The sequence below is a fragment of the Cetorhinus maximus genome, chromosome 27 (assembly GCF_964194155.1).
Source record: "Cetorhinus maximus chromosome 27, sCetMax3.hap1.1, whole genome shotgun sequence".
Classification (NCBI taxonomy): domain Eukaryota; kingdom Metazoa; phylum Chordata; class Chondrichthyes; order Lamniformes; family Cetorhinidae; genus Cetorhinus; species Cetorhinus maximus.
This window is the reverse complement of record NC_135905.1, coordinates 30,436,924-30,459,213: the sequence shown is the minus strand read 5'-3', so window position 1 is coordinate 30,459,213 and position 22,290 is coordinate 30,436,924. Positions and strand designations below refer to the sequence as shown.

The window sequence follows — 22,290 nt, the reverse complement described above, 5'->3', positions numbered from 1 at the left end:
CCTCTGTACACACGGCGCTGGGGGAAGACGATTATTTTTCCGTGTTTGGTGTGTTTTGTGCAGCCTTCTCCTTTCCCCATTTTGTCTGCGTGTCAGACATTGGTCTGCAGTCACTTTATGGCTTAATTCGGTGACCCTTTGCCTCTCCTGAGCTGACATGGGTCAGGTAGCTGTGCTGATTTTCTGTTTGGTTCCTGCCCAAGCGCCTGTCTGCTTGCCTCTTGATGAATAGAGGTCTGACAGTATTGCCGACTTCATTACCACTGCTGCATGGCAGGACTGAACTGCCTCTGTGCCTCACCGTTGAATTCCTAATGTGCACTTAACTCATTCCTAGCAGCGTCTTTGTGTAGCTGTAGGTTCTCCCAACAGTTGATTTGCGACTTCTTCTATTTCGAGTTTCACTCCAGATTCACCACCGGAATTCTGAGCTTTCTCCTATTTATCTTCTTGTCACTTTTTATTTCCTGATGGTTTAATATTTGGTTTGGGGCAAATCAATGCGAATGTTGCCCGGCTCCCTAAACCACCGTGTCCCTGATATTACTGAAAAATGACCAGGGTCGACATGCAGACGTCCCTTAAGTACGACTTGTTTTTTCTTTTTATAAAAAACGGCGGGGGTGGGGGGGCGGTTAGTGGTGTCACCCAGCATGTCCGTCCTGAAGGTGCAGCACTGTCTTTTATTCCAGTAATTCATCCAGAGATTTCCTTGCTTTACCGCTGTGCAAGACAGTAAGTTAGAAAGGGCAGTGGAAATCTGGAACACTCCTCCACCACCCCATCCCCCGCCCCCAACTCCCCAAAGCTACTGAGACTGGCTGGGGAGGGGGGGGAGATTCAATTTAACATTTCAACACTGAGATTGATAGACTTTCGTTAGGCGAGGGGTATCGAAACAAAGCGGGCAAATCGAGTTAAAATACAGATCAATCGTGATCTAAATGACTGGCAGAACAGGTTTGAGGGGCCGAATGGCCTCCTAGTCCTCCTATGACTGACACCATTCCGTGTATGCTGTTGTGCTGCTGCACTTTCCAAAGAGATTGTTGCCACCAAGTGTGTGTTTCTGCTTTGTTTTATTAACTGGAGCCGAGGTGAATGTATACCATATAGCACTGTACACCTGTTTTGGGTTGGTTTATTGTACAGATAAGACCATAAGATGTAGGAGCAGAAGGAGGCCATTCATCCCATCGAGTCCTCTCCACCATTCACTGAGATCATGGCTGATCTGATAATCCTCAACTCCACTTTCCTGCCATTTCCCCAAAACCCTTGATTCCCTGACTAACTAAAAATCTGCCTATCTCAGCCTTGAAGATACTTAACAACCCAGCCTCTACAGCCCTCTGCGGTAAAGAATTCCACAGATTCACCGCCCTCTGAGAGAAGATATTTCTCCTCATCTCTGTCTTACATGGGCGGCCCCTTGCTCTGAGATTATGCCCTCTGGTCCTAGACTCTCCCACAAAGGGAAGCGACCTCTCAGCATCTACCCTGTCAAGAACCCTAAGAATCTTATGTCTTTCAATAAGGTCGCCTCTCATTAGATCTCACAGGTGTCAGAACTCAAGGGAAAGCTATGTTCACTCAAGTAGCCACACGGTACCCAACAGTTTAGGTCCACATCCACGAAACCAAGGACCTTGATGAAAGTCCGACTTACAGAAACACATTTGAAACTAAAAGCAGTGAAGTAATGGACTCTGGATTAACTAGGGACAGAGGCAGACTGTGGTAGGTGTTAACAGTTCTCATAAATCACACCTAACATTTTAGCACAGCCTGTGTATAGTAATAATAGTCATAGTAACCGGCCTGATAAAATGCAACTCATTTTAACAGCACACTGCCCATTCTTGTAAACCTGCCAGGTAAAAAATGTGTGCTTGATATACAGTAGCCATAATATTGGATGCTAATGATACAACAACATGCATTTATAGAACGCACTTTAATGTATTAAATGCCCCAAGGCGCTTCACAAGAGTGTTATCGAACAAGGTTTCACACTGAGCCACCTGAGGAGATATTGGGATGGGTGGCCAAAAAGTTATGTTTAAAGAGCGTCTTGAAGGAAGAAAGAGAGGTGAAGAGGAGGGGAGGTTTAGGTAGGGAATTCCACAGCTTGGGGGCCTCGGCAGCCGAAGCGAGCCACTCATGTAGAAACTCAACAGCCTCTGGGTTGCCTTTCCCCGCTCTTAGACTGAGAGCACCAGAGACAAACACAGTGGCTCCATTAATGCCCTGACGAGATTGGCTGTCAGCACAGGGGTCAAACCTGGGTCCTTCCCAGTCACAGTGGCCCAACAGCAAGGCAAAGGTCATCTGTACAACCTGTTCAGGGTCCATTAAAGGGTTAAAAACCACTCTTCACACATAGGGGAGTGGAAATCTGAAGCACTCAGCCCCAAAAAGCTGTCAAGGCTGGTAGGGTCAATGGAAGAATTTCAAAACTGAGATTGATGGATTTTTGTTCGACAAGGGCTATGGACCTAATGTGGATAGCTAGAGTTAAAATGGTGACGATTCATTAACTAATTGAATGGCAGAACAGGCCGGAGAGGCTGAATGGCCTTCTCTTGTCCATATCTCATTGCAACTGGAACAAAGGGAGTGCATGTGCAAGTGCTGAGCAGCACAACGTTGTCACAGAATGTAACATTTCACACACAGGAAGCTAGCAGCACTATCTATCTTTGTGTATATTGTACCAGCATTGGTCTCTCAGTACTGTGATACACCACACATAAGTTTTCATGAAGAGAGTTCTTAAACATATTAGAACCTAACTCTGCTGAATTTAGTCATCCTGCTCTTGACATCAATCTCAGCGAGACCGGTAGAGGCGTTTTATTTGGTCTGTTCATTGTTGGTGTACTCGCAGACCAATGTGGTGACAAGATGAGCATTTGACCTTAGGCTTGTGTCAGTGTCAGTTATTTCAAGCTTGCACAGAGGCTCAGACCAGTGTGTACATCAACACAGGTGTATATATTTGAACTGATAGTGGTTTAATGCGGATCGAGTGTTTGAATAGTGCTGGTGTGAAGATCTGGATTGCTTACACTTTGCGCTTTGGACAGGTCCTGGATTTGAAAATGTTGCATAAATGATCAATACAAATTAGCCAGTGCTGATTATTTTTTTGAAGAGGTTTGGGGGTGGGGTGGGGTACTTCAATATAATCTGCAATTTATCTAATAAGTGAGATGTCATTGAAACATGTGGAAGTCCTCAAGGTTGTTATTAACTGCCTTGCCCTGACAAAGCCTTGCTCCATCCAATTCTTTGACAGCCCCAGCTCTGTGGCTCTACTCTTCTGATGATTTGGTTTCTCCACTCTTCTATCACCTCAGCCCTGCATTATAAAACTTAACCCTCTCCTCCACACCTTGAAAGGCCTTCTCAATAGGCAGTTCTTTGACCTCTTGCCTTCAATTATTTGCTCAATCCTGGGAGCAGAGGAACAAGCGGAGGCCATGCAACTGCTCCAGCCTGTCCCACGGTTCAATTAGATCATTGCTGACCTGCATTTTAATTCCATTTTACCCGACTCCAAACCCTCAGATAAGATCTATAAGCCTGAGTTTTGAAATGTTCACTTGACCAGCTCGCCTCCCCTCTCGCCCCGCCAAGCCTCAACAGCTTTTTCTGGGGAGTGAGTTCCAGATTTCCACTGCCTTTGTGAAGAAGGTGCTTCTTGACATCGCCCCTAAATGGCCTAATTCTAATTTTAAAGCTATGCAGCCTCCTGGATTCCCTCCACCAGAAGAAATAGGGTAGATAGAGAGAAACAATCAATTCCCTTAGTCTCTTAAACACCTCAATTGGTCAGTTAAGAGTCTGTTCAGTTGGCTTGGGAAGGCAGAATATGCAAGGATTGACATGTTGTGGACCACCAATGGTGGGAGTTTGGGGGAGGGGTAGTTGGAGGCAGCAAGTCATGTGACAAATAATACACCCAATCAGCAATGGCAGCCCTGAACTTTCTAAACAACTTGCAAGTTACTGTGTACAACAAAAGAATATTGGAATTATCCAGTGTGTTTTTCCGATTCAGGATCCGGGTGACAGGATCATCAAGTAGGAGAGTTGAAGCGTCCAAATTGACATTCAGATTTGATCTTCTCTTCATGGGCAGGCATGCAAGACCTTGCTAGACTGATTGAGGGAGGGAATTAAAATTGGATCCCCTTGTGGGATGTGACATGTGTAGCATCGCAGGGAGTTGACTGTGGTCTGAATTTCCTGGCTGTAAGGAAGGGTAGGAAATTTTGAAAAATATAAAAATGGAATTTTTCTCTCAGAAGCCATTTGGAGCCTTTGTGAGAATTGTTGATTGACACAATGGCGGGGTGGGGAGGGGGCGGCAATGAAGTCATGTATAGAACATTAAAGTGAGATTCAATGTGCTGCAGTGGGTGCCCTGTGTGGCCTTTGCCCTCCAGTCATTTGCTGCTGTGGTGGAAGAGAGATGTTTGAAAGCTCTCTTGCTAGTTACTGCGTTGTTGGTACTTTTGATCCTTCAAAGTGTGCAAAGCAAGCCCATGGCATCTCACACGTGGGGCATGGGACTGTACCACACCAGTGGTGCACCTGAGTGCCATCAGCTTTTTAAAGTTCCAAATGACTTAATAATGAATGAAAATCAGCCAGCCCTCCCACAACCAGTTCACAGACTGAAGCCATTAGAATCTTCTTTCTGAGGTTTGGCTTCTGCTGATAACAGTCATTACTGGATCTGGTGAGATTGGCAGCCTTGCTCTCTTGTCAGGGAATAATATCACGTGCCTTGCTGCTGCCCCCACTGTAGAATCATAGAATGATGCAGCACAGAAGGAGGCCATTCAGCCCATCGGTGCTCCCCCTGGTTCTCTGAAAGAGCTATCCAATTGATCCTGCCGTTTGCCTGTAGCTCTGCAAATCTAGGAGTTGGGCCTGTGGTTTGAGCATCTATTATTTTTCTTACCACAGAGCAATGTTCTTCCGTTTCACTGCTAAGCCAGGAATCTATTTTTAATAAAATCTAATTTTAAAAATCCCTCCCATGTTGACATTTCCGGCTTCCTGTGTATTTTTGGTCAGTATTAACAAGCCACCTGATGATGATGTAATCTGGACAGTGTGTGGAAAAAATTCCACCAGCAAAATTTGCCTCCCACCGCCCCCCTACCACCACCACCACCCACCTGTCTCCAATCCCCTCCCCCCCAAAAAGGCTGGGTAGAAAATGCATTGTAAATATAATAATAATTAATTGATACTGGGAAGCAGATATTGGAGGTTGTTCTGTCTGTGCAGAAGTTATTTTTGGAGGGCCTGGAGATTTCCTTTAATTACTACAATTTGGCCTTCCATCTCATAAAGACTTTCTTTGAACATCAAGTGATGATCTGCCTTGTCAAACGTCCTTTTGTTCCCAGCAAGAATAATGCCTGCTTTCTAATTGGCATTTTCCAACAAGTCCCACGGTGGTTAGATGCATTTTTTTTTCCTTGTTGTGCTTTTTAGTGTGTTTGTTTCATTGAGTTGGACTTTATTTCTTCTATAATTGTCAAATGCAGAAAGTAGAGGGGGTGTGGAGACAAAGAAATCATAAACGTTCTTTTATCCCCTCGGTGTTTGGTAAACAAGCTTTGAATAATCCATTAGCTGCTAACTCAACTGTTGGGTTTTTTCTGGAGAAGCTAATTTATAGGTGTCGCTTTTCCCTGTAGGTTTCAGAATTGCCCTTATATATTCATTTATGCTTTCCCACATTCCTTGCTTAACATTTGAAAGGAACTGTTCAGGTTGAAAATATATTTGTTGTGGTCCCCAGTAATGGGCATTCGATGTAACGCCCTGGGATGTGTCCCTTCGGTAGTTTGTAAGCGCCGGGCAGAACAAGAGGCAGAATTGTGCTCGAGGCAATAAGCGCAAATGGTTTGCAAAACAGAGAAGCCTATTTTAAAATCACAACCAAAGTTTTGTGTGCTGAAAATTGAACAGCACACACTGTCCACAACCCCTCAATATTGGAGAAAATGATGTCAACTTGCAATTATGTGCTACTTTTTATTGGAGTTTAACATCCCATGGTGCTTCACACGAGTGTTATCAAACAAAACATTTCCATCAAGCCACAGCAGGAGACATTAGAACATCGGACCAGAGAAAAATATCAAGAGTCAAAACCCCAAGAATATAACAGCTATGGTGGTTTATTGATTATTAAACTTCTTTAATATGTTCAAATCTTGCGCCTTTTTTTGAACTACCCGGGAGCTTGGGGAGCCTAATGTTCCCCATTGCTTTCTCCATGGCAACGCCTCGGCCAATCAGATTTGACTTGTCAACCAATCAGCACCCATTTCTCCTTCAGTATAAATTGTTGTGATTGTTTGAAATTTGGCATTCTTGCGTTTGTCCCGATGAGTGCAAGATGAAAAGCTTCAGCGACATGTCTCTCTTCTCAGCAATACTCAAGTTCCTTTCAATCATTCACAGGATGTGGGTGTCTCTGGCAAGGCCAGCATTTATTGCCCATCCCTAGACAACTTGGGTCTGGAGTCAAATGTAGGTCAGACTGCGTAAGGACGGCAGATTTCCTTCCCTAATGAACATTAGTGAACTAGATAGGTTTTTACAACAATCCACCAGTTTCATAGTCACCATTACTATACTCGTTTTTTTATTAAGTCCAGATGTATTTAATTAATTGAATTTAATTTCCCAGCTGGGATTGGATTTGAACCTGGGTCTCCAGATCTTTAACCAAGACCTCTGGATTACCAGGCCAGTAACATAGCTACTTACCCTCCTGTTTGCCCTCATTTGAATACATTTGGTAGGTTTTTTTTGTGATGGTACCAGAAGTAGCCGTGAAAGCTGCCAGACTTGTAAACACAAAAAAAACGGATTCACAAATTTCCTTTAGAAAACTTGCCATCCCGACAGAAATATAAATGTATTGTTTATATCAATATCAGATGGTTACCAATAAATCCAATAAGGAACTCGAGGGAAACCTCTTTACCAGTGGAGTATTAGAATCTGGAACTAGCTGGAATGGTTGAGGTGAGTAGAATGGATTTATGTAAGGGGAAGCCAGGTGAACATGAGGGAGAAAGGAAGAGAAAGATAATGTTGATAGGGTTCAGGAAAGAAGCTGCTGAGTGACCACACTGCATCTCTGGAGACCCAGTATAGATGGAGTCCATGCAAGTCGCCATTTGACCAATTGCTGAAGCCATAGATAGAAAAGCTCAGGACCACTGGGTCCAACTGGTCCATGTTGCTGTTTATGCTTCACACCAGCCTCCTCCCACTCCTCTCCATTTCACCCCCCCCCACCCCCCCACCGCACTGACTACACTTTGAAAGTACTTCATTAGCTTTAAAGCTCTTTGGAACGTCTGGTGATTGCGAAAGGTGCTATATAAATGTAAGTCTTTTTCCCTTTCTTACTCAAGTGCTTAAGCCATTTCTCATTAAATACATCCATGAGTTTTGCCTCAACTACTCCGTGTGATTGTGACCCTCTGGGTAGCAGTTTCTGCAGTGGACAAATTTTGGGATATTTTCTGATTCTTGTCTTTCATCCTTTGAGCACTGTGTCTTCTTTCTACCTTCCAGAACCTTCTCACTTTATACTTATAACGCGCTCGACATTGCCTGCCTGTACATTCTCGGTGCCAATTAGCATGGAAACCTTGGAGTGCTTTAATTGGGAAGGTGCCAAGCATCATGTTTGAGCAAGACAATTATCAGCCGGTCTTAGCTCAAATGTGGTGACTGTACTAATAAGGCTTGCAGCCCAGGAAGGAGACAGCGAATGTTAAAGCAGTGGGTTCAGATCAATAACATTTAAATGCACCACTTTTCCACTCCTGATAAAGAAGACAATGTTGTAGCATTTTCGTTGGATGGTGAGATGGAGAAACGCAGAATGGTAAGTGGGCGTGAATGTTGCTTTAGACATGACAAGGGACATATACTAAGGCAGAAATGAGAATCAGGAGTGAACCAGTTCTAAACAAAGCAAAGGCATGGATTGCCCCTATGGGGCAAATAACCGGTCAGCATAATGGCCATAAACTGTCAGCTGTGACTCAGTTGGTAGCACTCTCGCCTCTGAGACACGAGGTTCCAGGTTCAAGTCCCACTCCAGGACTTGAGCACAAAAATCAAGGCTGTCTCTCCAGCGCAGTGCTGAGGGAGTGCTGCTGCATTGTCGGAGGTGCTGCCTTTTGGATGAGCTGTGAAACCAAGGCCCGACCTGCCTGCCTGGGGCTGGGGTGGGGAATATAAAAGATCCCATGGCGCTGTTTTGAAGAAGAGGTGAGGAGTTAATCCCCAGTGTCTTGGCCAATATTTATCCCTCAATCAACATTTCAAGAACAGACCAGCTGGTCATTATCACATTGCTGTAGGCGCTTGCTGTGAGCAAACTGGCTGCTGAGTTTCCTGTATTTCTGCAGTGGCTGTTGCAATATGCCTTTCAGGGATAGTGGCATGTCATCAGTAGAGAAGTGTCATGTGATCGAGCCTCAGTTTCCCTTTGGACTGTGAGCAGAACACAGCACACACAGCTCTAATGCTGATATCTTTAAGCTTTCTACCTTTGTATAAATGTCCTCATGTGCCTAGCCTTAATAAATGAACCTGCAACGTGTTTAGCCAATCCCTTACAAGTGATTGGTGCCTTTATATCATTATAAAAACGTGGCAGTGACCATACTTCAAAAGTACTTCAATCAATGGTTGTGAAAAGCGCTATAAAAATGCAAGTCTTTTTTTCCCAAACTCGGTGCTATCCTGACTTAAACTCCATGCACGGACACTCCTAAACGGTCCCTATCATGGAGTCACCTTCCTATTCTGGGCGTTTAGACAGAGATGTTCCTTGTGCATAGACCATAGGTTTACTCTTCAACCTCCCTGGCCAGTACAGCTCAGTAGAGCATCATCTAAGGTACTTTACTTAGATATGGAGTGACTGAATAAATTGATGTAAATGTAGTTTATCATTTTCAGGCTGCAGTACTGAAGCTAAATGCCAAAGTTAATGAGAGAGATGTTGATTATCCAGTTGGACAGCAAAGGTATTCTCTGTACCAGAAAACTGGAAATTGTAGCTCATCTACTTAAATCCTCCCTGTAACTGATTTGTTTCAGAGCCAGAAAAATCACTTTTTTTTCTCCTAAGCATGGTTTTGAATTTACTAAATAAGTTGTGTTTCAGATTCAAAGTGGCTCTAACTTCGGCCCAGTGGGTAGGTAACACTCTCTTGTCTCAGCTAGAAAGCCATGGGTTCAAACCCCACTCCCGAGACTTAGAGCCCATAACCTAGGCTGCTACTCCCAGTGCAACACTGAAGGAGTGCTGCACTGTCAGAGGTGCCATCGTTCAGACGAGTCGTTAAACCAAGGCTCCATCTGCCTAGTCGGGTGGATGTGGAAAAGCCTGTGGCACTGTTTTAAAGAAGAGTCAGGGGAGTTCTCATCAATCAATGAAGGCCACTAAAACAAGTTAACATGTCATTTATCGCATTGCTGTTTGTGGGAGCTTGCCGGTTAGCAAAATTGCTGCTGCATTTGACAACATTTCAAAGCTTTTCCATTGGTTGTAAATAGCTTTGGGACATCCTGAAATTGTGAAAGCTATTACTAAATGTGGAATATTTAGTATAGCTCCTTACGGGGTTGAAGTAATTCTTGGTGTGTGGATACCTGAACAGATCAAACATTGTCCTGTGTGACTTTTTAGCACATCAAATGAAAAAGCCCGGTCTTATTTAGATCACGGATGTGTGGCCAGTGGTGGGGAAGGGGTCTCTCAGGCTGCCTATTCCTCATTCGCAGCTAAGCCCTTGCCCAGGTTGCCCTGGCAATGGAGGACGAGGTGCCGGCCAGTCAGCTTGAGGTCTTCCAGGGACATAGTGGACACAGGTGACAGTGTCATTGACTTTTAAATTTCCTTTGTTTTATGGTTTAGTTTTCTGAGTAATTGCGTTAGGTGATAGATTGTTTCCAATTGTTCTAAGTAAAGACGGGCACTATTTGAATGACAAAGCCAAGGAGACAAACAATTCGGGCAAGGCTTCGTTGTGTATGATACCATGCCGCGCACCAATTCAATTCTGATTTTATTGGCCATATGGAAATTCATTGCTCACTGAAAATCGCACACAAATAAATAATTAACAATGAAAATGAAAAATGATATCACCACAAAAATCTGACTCTGATTAAATGTATGTTAAAAATTATTTCAGTGCATTTAGAATAATCAATGAGGCAATAAAACCATAAAAATCACATAAACTGAACTGATGTTCCTTAAAATTTCCATAGATTCCTGGAATTGAAGTCGCTTTCTGTAAATCATTACACACCCTACCCCATTCCCCATACCGGAATTCATAAAGAATGTCACTCCCAAGAATGACAATGAACCTGTTCCATAAGAATGGCTGCCATGGGAGAAAAGAGAGAGAGGGAGGGAGAGAGAGCCATGAGTAGGAAAGGAAGAATATGGCATAGAGCGGACATTGTGAATACAACAGTCTGATCAAAGCTCACTAGAGGCAATGGTTAAAGAAAGGGAAAAATTTTGAAGGACGTAGACCACCTTAGATGACCACTGGACCATCTGAAAATGCTTCACAGCCAATGATGTACTTTTGAAGTGTAGTCACTGTTGTAATGTTGGAAATGCAGCAGCCAATTTGTGCACAGCAAGCTCCCATAAACGACCGGATTAGGCGCTAGCTGAGAGGGAAAATGTTGGCTTGGGGCACTGGGGAAGAGAACACCCCTGTTCCTCTTCAAAATAGCGCCATGGGATTTTTGCAGCCGTCTGAGAGGGTAGCTGAGGGCCTTGATTTAACGTTATTAGTTGCCCTTGTCTGTTTGCTGGTTGTTGGCCCTCAGAATGCACCTTAGGGCAGAGTTTAGAAAAAGATAGCTCCTTGTCGGGGTGAAAGGCAACAGCTGTGCGACAGATGAGAGAGATGATTCTGTTTAAAAATAAATAGAAACTTATGCTATAAATGCATGGGAGTTAATGTGTAGAAATATGACACATGGTATCTGATGCCAGAGCTGCTCGAGATTGCTGTGGTCTATTCAGCTGCATTTTATTTCGAGCGGTCAGTTTAATACGGCAAACGAAAGAGTACATTGTTCAGGATTTGATGTAAGCGAAACTCCTCACTAACTCATTGTACTGACCAGGGAGCCATTTCCTTGGCTGCTCTGAAGTTCTTCTTTAAGGCTTGCGCTCCATTCCTGGTTTACTTCATTCACTTCTTCCCTCGCGGAGGTGAGTGAAGCTACTGATCTGTGCAAAAGATAAAACACCGTAACCTTTCAAACAAAGCTGCCCGGACTGTTAGAAATCTGCAGGGTTACCAGGTTCTGCCAAACCGTCAGCAGATGTCTATTATTGTAAATTCTAGCTTTCTGTTATTTTATTGTGGTGAACGCCATTGATTTTTTTTGGATGGGTAACATTAGGGAGAGGCGGAGACCTCCCAGCCCTTAGAGGCTGCTCTGCCATTCGTTTGTATCATGACTGATGTGTATCTTGAATCCATCTGTCTGACCCAGCTCCATAGTCCTTGCCCAACAAAACCAGCATGTGTCTGTGCTTATCGGACGGGGGAGAACACGGGGCTTGTGTGCAGGAAGCCTGCACAGAAAGAGGTAAATAGAACACCACGTTATGCTGCAGTGCATGACCCACATACACAGATGTTTGAAGGAAATTGGTGCCATTCCTCTGCTGCAGTTAATCTAAGTCGATTGGAAAGCAAAATCAAACAGCAGCGAGATAGGAAATTGGATTAATCTTCTTTTGTGGCCAAACATGGAGTCATGCCCAGCACAAAGGAAGATAGTTGTGGTTGTTAGAGCTCCAGGACATCGCTGCAGGAGTTCCTCAGGGTAGTGTCCTAGACCCAACCATCTTCAACTGCTTCATCAATGACCTTCCTTCCATCATAAGGTCAAATGTGGGGATGTTCACTGATAATTGCACAATATTCAGCACCATTCGCAACTCCTCAGATACTGAAGCAGTCCATGGTCCATGTCCAAATGCAGCAAGACCTGGACAATGTCCAGGCTTGGGCTGACAAGTGGCAAGTCACATTTGTGCCACACAATGACCATCTCCAATAGGAGAGAATCTAACCATCGCTCCTTGACGTTCAATATTACCATCACTGATTCCCCCACTATCAGCATCCTGGGGGTTACCATCAACCAGAAACTGAACTGGACCAGCCATATAAATACTGTGGCTACAAGAGCAGGTCAGAGGCTAGAAATCCTGTGACGAGTAACTCACCTCCTGACTCCCCAAAGCCCATTCACCATCTACAAGGTACAAGTCAGGAGTGTGATGGAATACCCTCCGCTCACCTGGATGAGTGCAGCACAACACTCAAGAAGCTTGACACCGTCCAAGACAAAGCCCGTTTGATGGGCACCACATTCGCAAACGTTCACTCCCTTCACCACCAATGCACAGTAGCAGCAGTGTGTGTACCATCTACAAGATGCACTGCAGGAACTCACCAAGGCTCCTTAGACAGCACCTTCCAAACCCACAACCACTGCCATCTAGAAGGACAAGGGCAGCAGATAGATGGGATCACCACCACCTGGAAGTTCCCCTCCAATCACTCATCATCCTGACTTGGAAATATATCACCATTCCTTCACTGTCGCTGGGTCAAAATCCTGGAACTCCCTCCCTAACAGCACTGTGGGTGTACCTACACCACATGGACTGCAGCGGCTCAAGAAGGCAGCTCATCGCCACCTTCTCAAGGGCCATTAGGGATGGGCAATAAATGCTGGCCCAGCCAGCGAAGCCCACATCCCGTGAATGAATTAAAAAAAGCTGTGGAATCACTTCTGAAATGCCACTTCTAGAGGTTATGGGGAGCACAACTGAAGCCTTTAAATCTCATCCACACACTGTGTGTGCACATGTGCATCGTTCGCTCTGCGCGCATCACTCACTGTGTGTGTCCCTTGCTCTGTGTGTGTGTGTGTGTGTGTTTGTGTCCCTTGTGTGTGTGTGTGTGTGTCCCTTGCTCTGTCTGTGTGTGTGTCGCTTGCTCTGTGTGTGTGTGTGTGTGTCCCTTGCTCTGTGTGTGTGTGTGTCTTTGTGTCCCTTGCTCTGTCTGTGTGTGTGTGTGTTTGTGTCCCTTGCTCTGTGTGTGTGTGTCCCTTGCTCTGTGTGTATGTGTGTCCCTTGTTCTGTGTGTGTGTGTGTGTCCCTTGTTCTGTGTGTGTGTGTGTGTGTGTGTGTATGTGTGTCCCTTGCTCTGTGTGTGTGTGTGTGTGTGTGTGTGTGTGTATGTGTGTCCCTTGCTGTGTGTGTGTATGTGTGTGTATGTGTGTCCCTTGCTCTGTGTGTGTGTGTGTGTGTGTGTGTGTGTGTGTGTGTATGTGTATGTGTCCCTTGCTCTGTGTGTGTGTGAGTGTGTCTCCCTTGCTCTGTGTGTGTGTGTGTGTGAGAGACACTGACTTTGTATATGAACTGTTTTGGTAACCACTGCAGCGACTGAAACGATTTGCATTGTTGAGAGTAATCGTGATGTCCTTTGCAGACTGCTGATGAGATGTTTCTCCTGTGTCCCACCTCCTTAGCATAACCACTGACCCAGATTGTAGGGGAAAATCACTTACCCATGTTACTGCTTGTCTCTACCGGTTACTGTTTATGTTGCTCTGTGTACACTATCCACCCGGCTTCAGGAAGGCTTTTGTTTACAAAGTAGTTACCAAGCTAATGCTGATTAGGTTGGAATCCTCAGCCCCTCTTTTGATACTTGTCTATCTTTACTGCAAGAAGCTGAGAACTTGGACTGTGATTGACAAATTCTGACAGCTAACGTTATCCTAATTACTCGTGTTTCAATATGACGGCAGCGCCTGTGTTTTATCCTTGACATGTTTCAAGTTCCCTCCGCATTAACATGACAGCCAGTTGAGATTATTTGCTGAATGCCACTTGCTGTTTAATTCATGTAGAAAATGATGATGATGTGATCCAGTGGATAAGATTGCTGCTTTGTAAACAGTTTGCAGTAGCTTCCTAGACACTGATTTATGATTTCCTCAGAAAAAAAAATAGTCAGATTGGAATTTCAGGATCCCAAAAACAACAGTAAACATCCTGGAATTCCATGTAACCTGACTAATTTCCGTCAGCATAAAATATTGCCAAGTATTTACAGCAGAGAAACACCACTTGGCCCAACTGGTCCGCGCCAGTGTTAATGCTGCACTCGAGCTTCACCTCGCCCCCCTTCGCCTCGCCCCTCTTCGCCTCGCCCCTCTTCGCCTCGCCCCTCTTCGCCTCGCCCCTCTTCGCCTCGCCCCTCTTCGCCTCGCCCCTCTTCGCCTCGCCCCTCTTCGCCTCGCCCCCCTTCACCTCGCCCCTCTTCACCTCGCCCCTCTTCACCTCGCCCCTCTTCACCTCGCCCTACCAACACATCCTTCCATTGGCAACATCCTCCGATCCAATGTGAGGACCATTGTACAGATGTGAGTGTACACTCACTGGAGTGTGTGCCTCTCTGGAGGCACCTGCAAAAACGTTCGGGTGTAATTCCTGCAAAATCAACTACAATGGACTGGACACAGGGTCCGGGTGGCTGAAACAATCCTCTCTCCCCCCCCGCCTAAAAAACTGGTCCTGTTTTCTCTACTCTCCAATGGCTCATGCTCCAATGGAAGAAAAAGAAAATGCTTTAAGGGGAAACCGTCACCTAACTTTCCTGACAACTGGCTCCCGCCTTGTCCTCTTTAACCACTGCATTGTATCCAAACATTTCAGGCCAGGTGCTATTGGGGACTGAGCCATGGGAGTTGTTCAGCTCTGAATGCAATCGGCTCGGGAAGCCGGGTTCCCACGCTGTGTCCCTCCGTGTTTGTACACAAAGCTTCACAGGGAGATTTGTGGGATTTTTTTATATAAGGGTCAAATTTATTAGTAGCTTCAGAAAAATGTCAGTGTTGTATCAAAGCTTCTGACTATGTGGTTGAACTTCACAATAAACATCAGGTCAGCTGTAACTTCTTGAATTGTCTGTATAATCTTTCCTTTTTTTAAAAAAAAAGACTTCTTTATCCGAGGTACCTTGCATGTTTTTAGCATTTCCCAGATTGTCCCTCAGTGTTACTGAGCCAGTGCCCCCTGCTAGGTAGCTCACCTGTTGTTTGCACTTTCTACATTCTCCCACGGTAATTGTTTTCCATTCAACATTTCGATGTATGAGACGGGAAACCTCTCGGACATTCCATTCAGTAACCAGCACCGATTGCAAAAGCCGACACCTTAATGAAATTGCCCAATAAGCTGAAGCGTGGGCTGTAACCATGGGTGAAGGTGTAACCTGGGACCAAAACAGTAAGTGAAGTGATCATTTGTACTCCCTCACTATTCGACACAATAATCTGTTTATTCCAATTTTACATGAGTCACTGTAAAAATCTACAAACTGATTCATGTCTCCACTGGGGCTGTGCATGGTCAGTGCACTAGAGGGTCCCATTCTCTTGGCACAGTGAAAACAATCCTCATCCATGTTTTCAAATCCCCCCCATGGCCTTGCTGCTTCCTATGTCTCCGTCCTGCTCCAGCTCTACAATCCTCTGTGCTCCTCCAATCCTGGCCTCTTGAGCATTCCTGATTTCCATCTCTCCACCTGTCAGGTTTTACTTTGCTAAATGCATTTTAAAAGTGAATGTTGTTCTTATAGTGGTGGAGGGGTTTAATTTGAGTGTAATTTTGTTATGAAAGTAGGATTCAAATAATATTGGCTCAGTGTAACCTGTAAGAGGTAGTCCCAAACTGCATAGGGCAATGGTTTGCTATTAAAGGATTTTTCCATGATGTGAATTTTAGAACAAACTGGAGTAATTATTGGTGACAATTTTAGAAATTCTTTATTGTCAACTTGTAATTTGCACTATACAGCACAATGTTTATCTTTTAGTCAATTCTCTAGTTCTTTGTCTCCTGAAGGTGGGGTGTTCTTGCTCAGTTGGTTCTGTTTTACATTCACCTGAGAGAGCAGTTGGGGCCTTGGTTTAATGTCTCACCTGAAAGTTGGCACCTCCGACAGTGCAGCTGTCCCTCGGTACTGCACTGCGCATGTCGGGCTAGATATTGTGCTCTGGAGAGGGCACCTTCTGACTCAGTGCTACCAACTGAGCTACGGTGACATTTAAGTGCTCTTTCCAGCCAGGGGTGACTGAATAATGTTCAGAAGCAGAAACCCGCACCTTGCCTACTTCTGATGCATTGAGGGCTAGGGTCATTGCAGTGTCTGAGATCAACCTAACCTGCCACACTCTAGGATCTAAAGCTAACACGTTGCTTGCACATGGTCTGATTGGTTCAGCTACATGGAACACTTCGCACCTTAGCCTTTGACAGAGCTTAAATGAGTTTCAGCAGATTATTCTCCATGTTCAAATACCCGGTTTGGCCTACATGTGACTCCAGACCCACAGCAAGGCTCCTCAGACAGCACATTGCAAACCCACAACCACGGCCATCTCTTAACTGCCCTCTGAAATGGCCTAGCAAGTCACTCAGTTCAAGGGCAATTAGGGATGGACAACAGACGCTGACCTTGCCATGAAAGAATACATTTTTAAAAAGTGGAATTTGCTCAAAGATTGTGTCTCTGTGAAGCGTTTTGGGATGTCTTACTACCTTAAAAGGTGCTATTTAAACACAAGTTGTTGTTGTAATTGGGATGATGTCAGTGTTGGAAAAACCTTGAAGAAAAAGATTTCTAAATATACAAAAACTGCAAAAAGCTATTTCAATTTTCGTCTACAATTTATGTTTTTTTTTTAAGCTTATCTTTAGTAAGCGACTTGACATTTTCCAGTATAAAATCAGAGGAATGCAGGAAAAGCCAAGTGGGCCCCACAGTACCTTTTGGAGAGAGGGACAGAGTTAACGTTTCGAGTTCATGTGGCTCTTCTTTGGAACTTTGGCTTATCAGCCCAGGAGAAGTAAAGTGTTTGTTCTCTGCTGAGTTGAGCTGCTCTCCCCTGTTTCCTTGGGCCTACCTCGCGTTGTGAAAATTACTTTCAGCGTTCCTGTAACATCACCTACAGGCTTTCGGTGTCCTGTCCTGTCCTGTCCTGTGCTGCGGTAGACTTTCTGGCCATGGGTGATGTGTCCGTGGACTTGGCTGACCGGCCGCAGCGCAGGCAGTGCAGTTTGACAATGGCCTTCTGTTTGAGCAGACTTGCTGCAGGAGAGTTGCTGAAACTCTGCATGTTATTGTCGCTGGTTCTCCAGCCTGTCACTGCTGCTTGAAACCGGTGGGGGTTGAGGGGTGGGTGGTGAAGGAGGAGGAGCAGCAGTGGTCGCCAAAGGTCACATGCATATTCCAAGTTAAATGAGCTGAATAGATTCAGGCTGCTTCGTGTGGCAGTGTGGAGTTCCCCCTGAATGAACCAGTATTTAACCTGAGCTCTATGAACTCAACATACAGATACGCTGCGGAGAGGAGAGGAGAGTGAGCAGTGTAAATGTGTGTAGTGGGGAGAGGTTCAGGTGCTCTCTATTCATGGACGTTACATTACAACATTGACCACACTTCAAAATTGCTTCATTGGCTGAAAAGCATTTTGGGATGTTGGTGGTCGTGAAAGGCGCTATATAAATGCAATTTTTTTCTGTTTTTGGACAGTCAGATAATGGGAGGGAAGATCCTGGTTTTGTTTAAGCAACAATTGGATAACACGATGGGAGTGTTTATTAAGAAAAAAAGACAGGGAGTTGCATTTCTATGGCACCTTTCACAATCTCAGCATATCCCAAAGTGCTTTTAAAAAAAATATTCTTTCACATGATGTGGACGTTGCTGGCTGGGCCAGCATTTATTGCCCATTCCTAGTTGCCCTTGAGAAGGTGGTGGTAAGCTGCCTTCTTGAACCGCTGCAGTCCATGTGGTGTAGGTACACCCACAGTGCTGTTAGGGAGGGAGTTCCAGGATTTTGACCCAGCGACAGTGAAGGAACGGCCGATATATTTCTAAGTGAGGCTGGTGAGTGGCTTGGAGAGGAACTTCCAGGTGGCGGAGCTCCCATGTGCCTGCTGCCCTTGTCCTTTTAGAGGGTAGCGGGTTTGGACGGTGCTGTCTAAGGAGCCTTGGTGAGTTCCTGCAATGAATCTTTATAGCCAGTGAAGTACTTTTCCAGCAAAGTCTTTGTTGCCATGTAGGAATCACAGCAGCCAATTTGCCCACAGCAAGATCCCACAAACAGCAATGTGATAATGACTAGTTAATCTTGCCTTTTAGCGATGTTGATTGAGGGATAAGTATCGGCCCCAGTACCACCAGGAAGAACTTTGCTGCTTTTCCTCGAACCCGTGCCATGGGATCTTTTATGTCTGCCTGAGAGGGCAGGTGGCCTGGGGTTTGACATCTAATCTGAAAGGCAGCGCCCACCCCAGTGCAGCACTCCCTCAGTACTGACCCTCTGACAGTGCAGCACTCCCTCAGTACTGACCCTCTGACAGTGCAGCACTCCCTCAGTACTGACCCTCTGACAGTGCAGCACTCCCTCAGTACTGACCCTCTGACAGTGCAGCACTCCCTCAGTACTGACTCTCTGACAGTGCAGCACTCCCTCAGTACTGACCCTCTGACAGTGCAGCACTCCCTCAGTACTGACCCTCTGACAGCGCAGCACTCCCTCAGCACTGACCCTCTGACAGTGCAGCACTCCCTCAGTACTGACCCTCTGACAGCGCAGCACTCCCTCAGTACTGACCCTCTGACAGTGCAGCACTCCCTCAGTACTGACCCTCCGACAGTGCAGCATTCCCTCAGTACTGACCCTCCGACAGTGCAGCATTCCCTCAGTACTGACCCTCTGACAGTGCAGCACTCGCTCAGTACTGACCCTCTGACAGTGCAGCACTCCCTCAGTACTGACCCTCTGACAGTGCAGCACTCCCTCAGTACTGACCCTCCAACAGTGCGGCACTCCCTCAGAACTGACCCTCTGACAGTGCAGCACTTCCTCAGTACTGACCCTCTGACAGTGCAGCACTCCCTCAGTACTGACTCTCTGACAGTGCAGCACTCCCTCAGTACTGACCCTCTGACAGTGCAGCACTCCCTCAGTACTGACTCTCTGACAGTGCAGCACTCCCTCAGTACTGCACTGGAGTGTCAACCCAGGTTTCTGTGCTGAAGCCCTGGAGTGGGACATGAACCCACAACCTTCTGACTCTGAGCCAGCGGACAGTGCTACCAACTGAGCCACGGATGACAGGAAGGGTTATATCAATCCTGTGAGATACCGATAGGAATTTGGAAGTTCATTGTACAGTGGGGACATGGGAATAGCACACTGCACTGGAGAAGCCGATAAATATAAATAGACATTGCTTCCGCATGAATAAAGACTAAAAATTAAGTTCTCCCTTAATATGAGCCATTATTTCTTCATTTAAAGGTTAATAACAAATATAATACCCATTAATTTGCCTTTTCCAGAATTTATTGTCTGTCTTGTACACACGAACACAAAGTTCTAGGTAAGAAAGGAGGGCCTGTGAATTCTTCATAGGTAAGTGTCCCCCTCACTGTAATGTAAGGACAGAAAGTTATCTCGGATGTATATTCCTTTGCGTATAGAAGATTAAGGGTGACCTAACTGAGGTACTTAAGATGGTAAAAGAGTTGATGGGGTAAAAGTTTATCTCCTCCGGTGAGAGAGTCTGGAACAAGGGGGCATAACCTTAAAATTCAAAGTGGGCCATTCAGGGCCGATACCAGGAAGGTGTAAGCTAAAGCAAAATACTGCAGATGCTGGAAACCTGAAATAAAAACAGAAAATGCTGGAATAAAAACTCAGCAGGTCTGGCAGCGTCTGTGGAGAGAGAAACAAAGTTAATGTTTCAAGTCCGTATGACCCTTCTTCAGACTCTTCCTCAAAATGCTCTGTAGAAGAGTCATACGGACTCGAAACGTTAACTCTCTTTCTCTCTCCACAGATGCTGCCAGACCTGCTGAGTTTTTCCAGCATTTTCTGTTCTTTTACCAGGAAGCTGAAGTTTGTAGAGACTCCGTTTGCCATTTGTAGTACAATAGACTCTGGTTGCTATGAGTCCTGGTGTAAATCCCACCCTGCCTCCAGTTCATTGGCTGTCACAGTGGTGTCAGTATTCATTCTGTAAGAATAATCACTGTTCTTCGACAATGGGAGTGCACTTGTTACCACATTTGTTGTGTTTTAAGGTGCCTTCATATTGTGCTTCCAGCTGCCAAGGGCCTAAGCTCTGGAATTCCCTCCCTAAATCTCTCCATCGCTCTACCTCTCTTTCCTCTTTAAAGTCAACCTCTTTGATCAAGCTTTTGGTCATCTTGCCTAATAACTCCCCATGAGCCTCAGTGTCAGATTTTATTTGATAATTGCTCCTGTGAAGCACCTTGCTATGTTTTACGATGTGAAAAGGCTCTGTATGAATGCAAGTTGTTGCTAATGCCACCAGCTCCTGACATGGCATCTCGGATAACCTGTGACAACTTCAAAGCAAACTAGCCAGATTTGCTCAGCTGGGTGGGAGCTTTGGTTAGGCCAGGTTTTCTTTTAAATGAGTCTTCACTGGTCAGCAACCTCACTATTCATGTTATGTGTTGCAAAATGTGCAGGTGATCTCATGAGGAAATGTTGTTCCAATCAGTTGACTGTTGAGTCTGTGATGATGCTGGTTTGTGTTGTCATAAGTTCAAGCACGTTGCCTAAAACATTCATCTCTCCAGTGAGGTTCAAAGAATCTCATTAACAGTTTTCAATGAGGGAGCTTGGATTCAGAGGCCTCCCTTAGTGCATGAAATGAGTTTGTTGTTACGGCAGTTGGGAGCTTTGGTGTCTGACAGATCAAAGTCTGCAGGGTTGGCTTTAATTTACTCCTAATGCAAGAACCTTGGTTTCGAAGGCTCTGAGACTTGGAGCCTTTTATCTAACTCTCTGGAGCTTTGCCTTGGAGCTCTTCTCTCAAAGCAGTCAAACAACGTTCATCAATTTCAAGATAGCGGAGAGAGGCAGTATTCAGTTTCTGGAGGGAATGAGAGGGCAGTTGCCTTGTTAAAAGTATGAAAAGCCTTTACCGCTTCAAACAGGGTAAATTAACCAACCTCATGGATGAGCTGCAGCTGAATGGAGTGTTGGGTTGGAAATAGGACCTGCTAACACTGTGGCCCAGACTCTCTGACCTGCATTCCCTTTCTTACAGCTCTCTGATGTTTCATAAAATGGTTACAGCACAGAAGGAGACCATTCAACCTGTCAAGTCCCTGCTGGCCCTCTGTAAGAACAATCCAGCTAGTTCCAGAGGGTCTTTCCTGAGCCTAATCCAAATTTAAAGCAGCTTTAAATCTTGTGTCGAGTTAGTTTTAATCTTTTAAAAATATGAGTGGGTAGCTTTAAACAAAACTAAAATGGAAAAAGGAAGACTAATTTCAAGCTGCGGATAAGAACTTGAGATGCACAAACATGAGCATCACTGGCAAATGCCCATCCCTAATTGCCCTTGAGAAAGTGGTGGTGAGCTGCTGCCCTGACCTGCTGCAGTCTGTGCGGTGTAGGTACACCCAGTGCTGTTAACAAGGGAGCTTCCAAACAGAGTCAGCTACCCAATGGAATAGAAACTGGTAGGTCTACAGATGCTGTGGGTTTTTGTGTTTTTTGCTGAGGTTTAAGCTAAGGTATGAATCAGTGGAAAAGCTGAACTTCCACTGATCCCAACCACGATAGTCATGTTTTTGCAAGAATGCAGGTAGATAAGAGGGAACGGACCACAAGGTGACGTGCGTTCGCTGCACATGTTATGCTTAAGATAAATTGAAAGTCAAGGACCTTAGAAGGTAGGTTTCCAAACTCTGAGCTTCTCATTGAACATCCATGCCCCCGTTCAGGGTCCGTGGATCCCATGGAAATCTATTCCTTTATGTTGTTGTCTGCTAATTGACTGTGTAATAGATTGTCTAACCCGAGTGTATTTTCAGACTTCTTGTGTGTGTGTGTTAGCTCCGTGCATGTTCTGTGGCCTGGTCGAGGTTCCAGATTTGCTGGCTGGGTGAAAATAGATTGGATGGTGACTCATGCTCGATCCTTGGCCAATATCACGTTGCTGAGCAGTCTTCCTACCTTAGCGAGCGCAGCACAGCCAAAGGCATAAAGACTTGTTGACTCCATCGGAAGGGTTTTGTACTTTGCTTTGTAAATGACCTGATT

The 22,290-nt window shown here is 45.2% G+C and overlaps 1 protein-coding gene across 6 annotated transcripts in view; it reads left to right on the top strand.

The window, feature by feature from the left end:
• The window catches only part of ndst2a (N-deacetylase/N-sulfotransferase (heparan glucosaminyl) 2a), a 494,353-nt gene that overhangs the window by 322,594 nt on the left and 149,469 nt on the right, over positions 1-22,290 (top strand). The window lies entirely within an intron of this gene.